Source organism: Littorina saxatilis, linkage group LG9 (assembly GCF_037325665.1).
Source record: "Littorina saxatilis isolate snail1 linkage group LG9, US_GU_Lsax_2.0, whole genome shotgun sequence".
Taxonomy (NCBI): domain Eukaryota; kingdom Metazoa; phylum Mollusca; class Gastropoda; order Littorinimorpha; family Littorinidae; genus Littorina; species Littorina saxatilis.
The window spans coordinates 45351311-45362571 of record NC_090253.1 but is presented as its reverse complement, the minus strand read 5'-3'; the positions used below and the strand labels follow the sequence as shown (position 1 = coordinate 45362571).

The window sequence follows — 11261 nt, the reverse complement described above, 5'->3', positions numbered from 1 at the left end:
GGTGGTGGTAGTAGGAAGGGAATGGGAGATGGGGAGGGGCTACCAAGAAGAAGACCCCAACGCCAGTCCCGGAAAGCACGGGGGAGTTTGGGAGTCGTGGGAGTAGGGAGGTGGTGGTAGTAGGAAGGGAATGGGAGATGGGGAGGGGCTACCAAGAAGAAGACCACAACGTCAGTCCCGGAAAGCACGGGGGAGTTTGGGAGTCGTGGGAGTAGAGAGGTGGTGGTAGTGGGAAGGGAATGGGAGATGGGGAGGGGCTACCAAGAAGAAGACCCCAACGTCAGTCCCGGAAAGCACGGGGGAGTGTGGGGGCCGTGGGAGTAGAGAGGTGGTGGTAGTAGGAAGGGAATGGGAGATGGGGAGGGGCTACCAAGAAGAAGACCCCAACGTCAGTCCCAGAAAGCACGGGGGAATTTGGAAGCCGTGGGAGTAGGGAGGTGGTGGTAGTAGGAAGAGAATGGGAGATGGGGAGGGGCTACCAAGAAGAAGACCCAAACGCCAGTCCCGGAAAGCACGGGGAGTTTGGGAGTCGTGGGAGTAGGGATGGCGTGGTAGTGGGAAGGGAATGGGAAGGTGGGGTAGGTCTAGTCCAGAGAAGACCCCAACGCCAGTCCCGGAAAGCACGGGGAGTTTGGGAGTCGTTAGAGTAGGGAGGGCGTAGGGTGGTGGTAGTGGTTCTCAAGGGGGCCGTTGTGACAGCAAAGTTCTATCTTTTGCCTGTAATATTTGTTTGTGTGAAATGTTGAATTTTAAAGGAAAAGTCCAAGGTTTAGGGTCACTTTTGATACGTTGACACTCTTAATTCATTAACCACAATTGTATGTGTAAAAATGAACACAGAAGCCCCAAAAGTATACTTTGAAACCTTTTTTTGCTGTTCCGAATTGTTCCACCGCGCGCGCAGTCTTGGCTCTTGACCTTTTGCACACGTGTTGACTACGTCACACACTGCTCGAACAAGTATGGCCACTCACAGTATTTACAGCAGCGAGGAAGAGGAGGAGTACGACCACGTTTGAGCCAGGCTATCGTTCTTCCTTGCCAGTTTGAACCACGGAAGAAAGACGAGGAAAGAAGGCCACAAGACGCTGCTCCTAACAGAGCCAGCAGAATCGGCAACACTGACTGGTATGTGATTACTATTGTTCATTTGCTGTCGCTATCTTCTGCATGCTAGATCAAAAGTCATGTGCGTTTTCCACTAATCAGTTGTTGTGCTTCTGTTGGTATGTTAGCATGACAGGATTATGCTAAGCTGAGCTTTTCAAGCGTCTTGTTTTTTTACCACTTGGATATTTTACTTGGGACTGTCTACAGTTCAGAATAAATGTATCTGCAGTGTTGTCTACACTTGACGATCTCTTTCCCCTCTGGGAATTCCAAGCACGGTTTTTTTCCGTTTACACAACAAAACATGTTGATAGTAAGTCAAATTGCGTAATGCCATTTTCTCGTACGGAATGACATTGATGTTGATGATAGTTTCATTCATGACAGTAAGACACAGTGTTTCGTTTTAGGTAATGCATGGAACCACAAAACAGTAAAAGGGAGCTTTCTAAAATGGCGGCGGTGATTTCAATATTCAGAGATCTATCTCAGGAATATTGCCTTACATGTGCGCCCCTGCAACCTTTTTATGTATTTTAGATCTGCCATGATACGATTTGTAAAACGACGGACGGACATGAGTTATGGTCTAAAAGTGGTGATTTTGGGTATTTATTTTAGGAAGGAAATCGTGCCAGAGATGTTGTTTGGTCAGTAGGGAGGTTGGGAACTAGTTTTTTCAAAGGTAGAAGGACATTTCGAGTAGGCATTGAAAATGAAGATTGTTGTGAATGATGCAGACAAAGCGTGTGTGTTTTTTTTTTTATAAATCAGTGCAGAATTTAATCTTGAGTGAAGCGGTATGTTTTTGAAGAACTCTTCAAAACAATCTTCGTTCTGTTAAATAGGATGTGTGTGTGTGTGGGGGGGGGGGGGGGGGGGGGGCATAATGGCGTGTGCCAGATTTCAACAGAAAAACTAGGAAGATCTATCGTAGATCTGAAAATAAATAATTCAGTGATGAACAAAGATTAATTTATGTGTGTGTGTGTGTGTGTGTGTGTGTGTGTGTGTGTGTGTGTGTGTGTGTGTGTGTGTATGTGCGCGCACGCACGATTACCCGTGATGAGGCGACCATTGTGTAGTGGCTATGTTCCCCAGGCTCCAACAGAAGGCTGAAATCGAATTCTGTGAATGTGATCGTTTATCATGTGATGGAGTAACAAAAGAAGCTTTCTCAAAAATATCCAAAAATGCATACGCAGCAGTTCCCTTCTTTTGATAGATGTTTGGTTTGTTTTGTTTCGCAACATGGGACACTTTTCAAAAGACAGTGCAGGAGTATTTTCAAACACCTAGAGGAGACAGGACATTGTTTCTGTTTCACAGTGGCCAGGTCAGTCACGATGTGTGGTCAGTGTTAAAAAGCGACCCTGTTAGATTCACTCGAAGGGTACTAACACTGCATGCATTGTGAAACCGCGACTAATGGTACTGTTCGTGTTGTTTCTGTAAATCATAGTAAGTTTTGTGCATACATAAGAATCACCCGGTTTTTGTGTGTGTCTCCTATGTGAACGGGGCATGCTGTTATGATTACAGTGTGATCTACTGTTTCAGGTGTCAGTGCGGACATTGGCATTGCTGCCGGATGCCAACTTCTGTTGAGTGTGTGTGTTGCCACGACGTCAGACAAATCAAACAGAAGGTAGAAGGCCTGGAAGAGCAGGTAGGCTGCATCCACACCGGTGACACTGTGACGGTTCCCCTACGCTTTGTGTTCGGTGCCCTGACCCTTTGTGTTCGGTTCCCACTCGGTTCCCACACGCCAAAATTCGCGGACAAAACATCCATTTATGGTAGTATTACGCAATGTTGCTCTCTGAGAATGGTCTTGTTAGATCTGTGAGTGTTTACACTACATGCCTAGGTGCTGTTGGATTGAAGGTTTTTGATATTTTAGCCGTTATTAGGTAGAATGCCTTCCACTTTACTGCAAAACTGCATAATTCGTAGCATCGGCAAGAAATATCCTACCAAAAAATGCCTGCTTGGAACTGTCCGTGGTCCAGCAAAAAGTTCAACATGTCTGTAGCAGACAGCCCAAGTTTCAAGATTGTAGGGCCATCCAAACAGCCGTAATAATAAAAACAACAAAAGTAGTCAGTGAAATTGGCTGTGTTCGGTCCCCCCACACTTTTGTGACGTAGGCGTGACGGTTCCCATAATTCATTGTGTCGGTCCCCACTTTCTGTGTCGGACCCCACTTTCGACCTAATTTCTCTGTGACGGACCCCACAACCAGCCTATTTTGTGTCGGTCCCCACACCTTCTTGGATTTATGACTTGCCGGTTACTTGTATCATTGTATTCATTGAATCTAATTGTCTCAGAGTTATTTTTCAGCAAAAACCGGCAAGGCAGCACCTTTTGTGATACCAAGTAAGTCAGATGACATCAGTATGTGTGTGTGTGTGTGTGTGTGTGTGTGTGAGAGAGAGAGAGAGAGAGAGAGTGAGAGAGAGAGAGAGAGAGATTGACACCTTTCCAGATCACTCCGGTTATGCGACACTACCGCGAGCGTCACTACCGCGTGTCACACTACCGCGAGTACGACACTACCGCGTGTAACACTACCGCGTGTCACACTACCGCGAGTACGACACTACCGCGAGTATAACACTGCCGCGTGTCACACTACCGCGCGTACCACAACCGCGAGTACCATAACCGTAGAGAGAACGCATGCAAACTTACTTCTTGTGAGTTTGTGTTCTAACTTTGATTGGAAGCAACCCATTCTATATGTAGGCCTATTCTGATAGTGTGTTCTGATCGTTTTGAGTTCTTGGTTAGCATGACAAACATTGAATTAGTGTTCAGAGAACAGACCAGGCCTTTTTGTTTTATATTTCAAGGAAACATTTCAACCTTTGCCTTCAGCCATGGAAGTCATAAAATGACACGCAGTAATGTTATACTCGCGGTAGTGTGACACGCGGTAGTGTTATACTCGCGGTAGTGTCGTACTCGCGGTAGTGTCGTACTCGCGGTAAGTTCTGTTTCCGTACCCGCGACAGCGGCAGCGACAAAAGAAAACGCGCGCAAACGCGTGACGTGTTTCTGTACTTGCGTTTTAAACATGCGGTAAAATCTGTAAACTCCCGCGTTGCCGCGCGACAACGCGAAAAAATCGCTCCAGGACCCTTTCAAAAAAATCGCGTCGCTTGCCGCTTGTCGCGCCGCTAACGCGTCGCGCGTGTGGAAACACTCCTGGTCATTTTCTATGTGCTTGATTTTCGTCGCGCCGCTGGAAAAACGCTGTCGCGGGTACGGAAACACAACTCTCTCTCTCTCTCTCTCTCTCTCTCTCTCTCTCTCTCTCTCTCTCTCTCTCTCTCTTTATCTCTCTCTCTCTCTCTCTCTCTCTCTCTCTCTCTCTCTCTCTCTCTCTCTTTGGTACCGGGACGCTTCGGGACGCTCCCGCGCAGTAGGGCACGAAGCGTCCCGGTACCGAAGCGTCCCGGTACCGAAGCGTCCCGGTGCCGAAGCGTCCCGGTACCAGTCACTACGCACACCCTCGGCTCGCATGCCAATGTATTTATAAAGCAAAGGGAATGCCTGTAATTCACACAGAGCAATCACTTGGTCTTAAACGTGCACAAGACAAAAACTTTCATACTGGGGGAGCGAGCCAGTCTGAAGAGTACTCGGGTCCAGCGCGAGCGTTTTTTATTACCCAAATGAACCCAAACAAACCCAAATTAACCCAAATGATACAATTTAAAAGTCGGAGGCAGAACTGAAAAGACTTTTTCCGACGCTCACGCTTAGTAAAGCCAGAAAGCGTGTGTGATAACAGACATATCCCTCTTGTGAACGGAAGCCTACGGACTTTTCCCCCGAACTTGTCCACACGGGTACAGTATTTCCAAATTGGTGTGTTGTGAGTACAGATCTAAAGTAAAGTTGGGGAAAAGTTGGACAAAAAGTGATTTTTTTTTACCGAAAGCAAATCAAGGTCTGTGCAAAATTAAAAAAATCAGTGAAGTCAAGGTCAAATCAAGGTCAAGATTAAATTAAAAAAAAATAAATATGGTTAGTCAAGTCAAGGTCAAATCAAGGTCAACAAGGGCGGATCTGGGGGGGGGGGGGGGGTTACACGGGTTACGTAACCCGCCCACCCCCCACCCCCCAATAAAAGAGGTAATTTATTGGCTCAGGATGCACCAGATAGCTCTATTTTGCTTCTTTAGATAAAAAAAAAATTCCGGGCGGACCCCCCTAGAGACTTAGGCGCCTTCGGCGCCGTCAACTTGTATCTTCGCAGTCATTTTGTAACACCCCCCCCCCCCCCCCCCCCCCCCGAATTGATCCGCCCTTGGTCAAGGTTTTAAAAAAACAAAAAGTCTAAGTCCTGTGACGCGTTATAGTGGGACGCTTCGGTACCGGGACGCTTTGGTACCGGGACGCTTCGGTACCGGGACGCTTCAGTACCGGGACGCTTTGGTACCGGGACGCTTCGGGGTGTCCCCCACAAAAGGTGCTGCCTTGCCGGTTTTTGCTGAAAAATAACTCCGAGACAATTAGATTCAATGAATACAATGATACAAGTAACCGGCAAGTCATAAATCCAAGAAGGTGTGGGGACCGACACAAAATAGGCTGGTTGTGGGGTCCGTCACAGAGAAATTAGGTCGAAAGTGGGGTCCGACACAGAAAGTGGGGACCGACACAATGAATTATGGGAACCGTCACGCCTACGTCACAAAAGTGTGGGGGGACCGAACACAGCCAATTTCACTGACTACTTTTGTTGTTTTTATTATTACGGCTGTTTGGATGGCCCTACAATCTTGAAACTTGGGCTGTCTGCTACAGACATGTTGAACTTTTTGCTGGACCACGGACAGTTCCAAGCAGGCATTTTTTGGTAGGATATTTCTTGCCGATGCTACGAATTATGCAGTTTTGCAGTAAAGTGGAAGGCATTCTACCTAATAACGGCTAAAATATCAAAAACCTTCAATCCAACAGCACCTAGGCATGTAGTGTAAACACTCACAGATCTAACAAGACCATTCTCAGAGAGCAACATTGCGTAATACTACCATAAATGGATGTTTTGTCCGCGAATTTTGGCGTGTGGGAACCGAGTGGGAACCGAACACAAAGGGTCAGGGCACCGAACACAAAGCGTAGGGGAACCGTCACAGTGTCACCGGTGTGGCATCACAGCACATCCTGGCTTTCGTACCGTGTGCCTGGACATCTACTGCCTGGAGACCGCATACTATTCGTACAAGCAGGAGGACTACGGGCGTCTAAACTTCGATCTGCATGAGTATGTCACAACACAAATCAGAAGATTATCATTCGGATATATTTGCATATTCTTACACTGACAAGAGAGTGAAATAGTACATTGTATTACACAAATAAACAGATCGGATACGTAAACTAGACACAAATACATCGAATCTAATTAAATCTTCATTATAAACATTAACAGTGGAAAATAACAGCAACTGGGAAACAATAACATTTGTGTGAAATAAATACAAAACCTATTGTAAGACTGAACACCCACCCACAAACTTTTCAAGATACAATTTAATTGATGTGGGATTCTTCAGTATGTACACTTTTTACTTGCCGGTGTAGCACGATATTAATCCTACGAGATTTTTACTCCGGAGTCAAAAATTCGTACGAATATGTTACTCTACTCATACACGAGAAAGTTACTCCCCACGACAGGTGTACTCCGATTAAAAAAATATCGAACAAAAATGTAACTCCCCTGACAGGGGCGGATCAGTTGCTTTGTTAGGGGGGGTGCACTTTGAATCGAAAGTGAATGTGATGGGCGCGAAGCGCCCGGCTAGGGGGGTCCAAGGGCATGCCCCCCCGGAAAAAATTTGGGCCCAAAGAAGCAAAATGGTGCCATCTGGTGCCATTTGAACTTAGAAATGGTCATAGAATCAGCTTTCCAAATTTTTTGTTTTGTTGCCTGACAAATAATTAACGAATACATTAATCCACCCTATCCACATAATTATCAGTATGATTGGAGCTCGTTCATTTTTCTTAAGTTTTGACATCGCAAATGTACCTCATTGCTTAGAATAGGTGTGTAGCTGACGATCGTTGGTGAAAGCCTACAGTAATAGAACTTGGCGGACATTGGTCATAGTCCGATAACTGCCTGCATACAGTATACCTACATAACGGATTCCAACACAAATTTCTAAAGTGAACATGTCATATCTTTATATTTATGGACGAAGAAAAGGAGGTTTAGGCCTGACATTTATCGAAAAAAAGGAAGACATCTTCTGGAAGGTTTTAGATGCAAAGTTTCATAAAGATCTCAGCAATCATTTTCAAGGAATCGCTCCACACGCTTTCTATACGATTTTCGTATGAAAATTGAAATTGCAGGGGCGGATCTGGGGGGGGGGGGGGGTGCAATGGGTGCAATTGCACCCCCCCCCCCCCCCAGCGGGACAAAAAAAAAATAAAATAAAAAAGAAGAAAAATGTATCACCTGAAAATAGCACTTTACACGCTCAGATTGCACCAGATTGCACAATTTTGCTTCCTTTTTAAAAAAAAATTCCGGGGGGGCATGCTCCCGGACCCCCCTAGCATGCTCGGCGCTTCGCGCCATCGGTTTGGCGCTTCGCGCCTTCGCTGATAAGATACAAAAAAAAAAAAAAAAGAACTTTGCACCCCCCCCCTTTCAAAACCCAGATCCGCCCCTGAAATTGTAATCTATTTTCTTGCTACGGGTTATTTATATATAGATTTTAAATATTTGCCTATATATATGTATATTTGTGACAAAAATGCAGTGCGTTCAATGTTATTCTGGGATTGCTTTACGCCACTTGTTTCTTTCTTGCTTTCGCAGGAAATACAGATATGTCGCCCACAAGCAGCTGGTGCGATGGTGTAGGGGGTTTCTCGGCAAAAGCATCAGGGTGCCTCTACCAGTTTGTGCCGTGAAAACGATCAGGGACATTTTCCCAGACGGAGGAAGAGTGGGGTTCAAACTCCCCCAGCTGGAGGGAATCGTGTGACCCTGTGTTGAACAGCTTCCTGCATGGTGGGACGATGGTACTGGGAAGCCAGGTGGTCTGGTACATGGTTCACATGATCCCAAAAACTTAGTTCCAGGTTCCTGGGGCTGTTACTGTACTCCCGCATCAGATACTCCGTGAGCCGGTCAGCATAGCCTGTGCCCCGCAAATAGAAATACAAATTAAATCGATGAATTTGACTCAAGAAATAAGTGTTTGTGGTGATATGCATCGGTATGAATGTATAACGGGTACATTAAATATACCCCCCCTCTTGTGTTACAGTAGAACATCCCTTGTAAATGTATTCCCACGTTCACTACCTTTCTTGTTTAAATGAACTGCTTAAAGTTAAACTTGTATAAATTTACCCTCACTAATATATATCTTTCTAATTTCTAAGATTTGATTTTGTAACATATCTTTTTTAGGACACAGAGTTCCACTAAAACTGGCACGGTTGGCCTAGTGGTAAGGCGTCCGCCCCGTGATCGGGAGGTCGTGGGTTCAAACCCGGGCCGGGTCATACCTAAGACTTTAAAATTGGCAATCTAGTGGCTGCTCCGCCTGGCGTCTGGCATTATGGGGTTAGTGCAAGGACTGGTTGGTCCGGTGTCAGAATAATGTGACTGGGTGAGACATGAAGCCTGTGCTGCGACTTCTGTCTTGTGTGTGGCGCACGTTAAAATGTCAAAGCAGCACCGCGTTAAACAAACAAACAAACAATAAAAACATGAAATTCTATATTTAGCGCGCATGTGTGTGTGTGTGTGTGTGTGTGTGTGTGTGTGTGGTGTGCGTGTGTGTGTGTGTGTGTGTGTGTGTGTATACGTACACCTTTCACATTGCTGTGGGTTCACTGTCTGTGCACAGGCAAATATTTTCATGACTGGCGGTGTCCCGTCGGTCTCAATGGGTGCCGATTTTTCGTGACAGCGGCAAGTACAGCAGGGCTTGTTATGGAGTGTCCTTTTGTTCTCATCGTTAGCCGTTGGGAATCGTGACAGTTCCCTTTTCCTCTGGAAGTAAAAGAAGAAAGACACTTAGTGTAATGATAATTTGATTTGAAAGTATGCTTGGTCTGGTATTGTCTATTGACCTATCCAGAACATTGAAAATTGAAATATCCACTGAAAGACGTATAAATATTATTATGTGTGTATCCATGCGTAAGTTTCAACACATAAGCTGGTTTTACGTGTCTCAGTTAATGCAGACAAATCACATGCACGATTCTCACAGCTCTCGTCTTTCAGTAGCAAAAACTGCACGCTTAGATTTTTTATACATAGTAAATTATAATTCAAGCAAACACTGTCAATGTCATGGATTTACATTTGGAGTTTGTGATCATATTTACCCCACGCTTGGCACATATATTGTATAATGTCTCCACACAAAAACTGACAACGTGTTACTCTTAATCTGCCGCGCCACCCCCTCCCCCACCCCTATCACCCCCACCCGCTCTTGTTCCTGCCCAGCCCCCATTTTCCACAGCTCAGCTCAGACCGTTATGTAACAGTGTTGCCTGTGGCGCTTCGACGTCAATACCTCATCATTGTAATCCAGCAGTAATAGCCGGACCAAGACACACTAATCTGCACCAATTTACATTCGCTGCGCAACAATATGTGGGTGCATGGTCAAAACAAAAAACATCTACTACATCTACAATCAAAGTATACTGACCTTCAAGCAGCTTTGAACGGAGGGTACTGCCAATCGCGACAATACTCTTTTCGGTTGAAACCCCAACCTGTTTTGCTCAAAGTTGATGAAGTCGGTTTGCACGAAATGTTCACTGCAAATGAACCTGCTTTTGCCAGACACTTTTAAATGCGCACGCTTTGGCTGTGGAAACATCTCCAATTTCGATAACAAACTTAGGTTTTTGGTAGGAAATCTGTGGAAGGAAATGCCGCTTGTTGTTTGCGTGTTTTTGCAGTTTGCGGCTACACACCTACGAGGCATTCTTCCGAACCCAGTTATCACTTTTACACATGCATGAACACCACGCTGGTTGAACCAAAACAAACACTGTGACGTCACAGTGAACCGACGTCACAGTGAACCAAAAATCACGTGACCACAACATGACCCCAGGCGGCTTGTCTTGGTTAGCCCACCAATAATAAATGTTCAATTACAACAACAACAAAATTTTTAATAATTTTTAAAATATTTTTCCTGAGATGTTTATAACATTTGGCATTCGATATTCAAGCTTTTGGAGATACTTCAAAACCTTGGACTTGTCCTTTAAAGTGTGACAATTGCCCTGCGACTACTGTTTGGTGGTTATCAATCGCTATAGAAGAACGTTTTCTTTCTTCAAATGTATTATTTCTCATTATCATTCAAGTATGTACATTCTACATTCCATTCGCCATAACCAGCGTTCTTGGTCGTCAATCTTACATCCTGAACTACACAACAGTATGCATTCTTTAGTTTATTTTGACAGTTTTGCCCTGTTCCAGAGTTTTGGTCTGTAATCTTCATGTGACAGTGTTTTATTGCATAAATATATGTCCCTCTGCTTGGTTGTCTGTGCATGGGTGGGTGTGTGCGTGCGTTTTGTTCCACCACGTTTTACACATGTTTGGCACAAGTAAATGTAAGCCTTTATTGAGAATCTTTCCGGTTCTATGTGTGAGTGTGTGTGTGTGTGTGTGTGTGTGTGTGTGTGTGTGTGTGTGTGTGTGTGTGTGTGTGTGTGTGTGTGTGTGTGTGTGTGTGTGTGGAGTATTTATCCTATCGTTAGTCATAACTTTAGACACAGACACAAAACAAACAAGCAACCAACTTCTTCTTCTTCAGAGTCCGAAGCAACCAGCAAACCAAAACAAATAAGAAAATACAAACCACCACCATTTCTCTCTCTTTTCTCTCCCTCTCTTTTCTTACTCCCTCTCTCTGTTCACACACCTTCACTCATATAAATGTGTATAAAAGGTATGTCAAAGAGAACATGATCGTATGCTGCATGAAACGCTGAGACGCATCCATGATTCAGGTCTGACACTTAATCAGAAGAAATGTGTTTTCAGTCAACCACAAGTCGAGTTCTACGGCTTCATCTTCAGTGGTGAAGGACTGAAACCAGATCCAGCGAAAGTTCGC

At 45.0% G+C, this 11261-nt stretch overlaps 1 long non-coding RNA gene across 1 annotated transcript in view; it reads right to left on the bottom strand.

Moving 5' to 3' along the window:
• Nucleotides 1-11261, bottom strand: part of LOC138976225 (uncharacterized) — a 525645-nt gene that overhangs the window by 102662 nt on the left and 411722 nt on the right. The gene's annotated exons all lie outside the window — the stretch shown is intronic.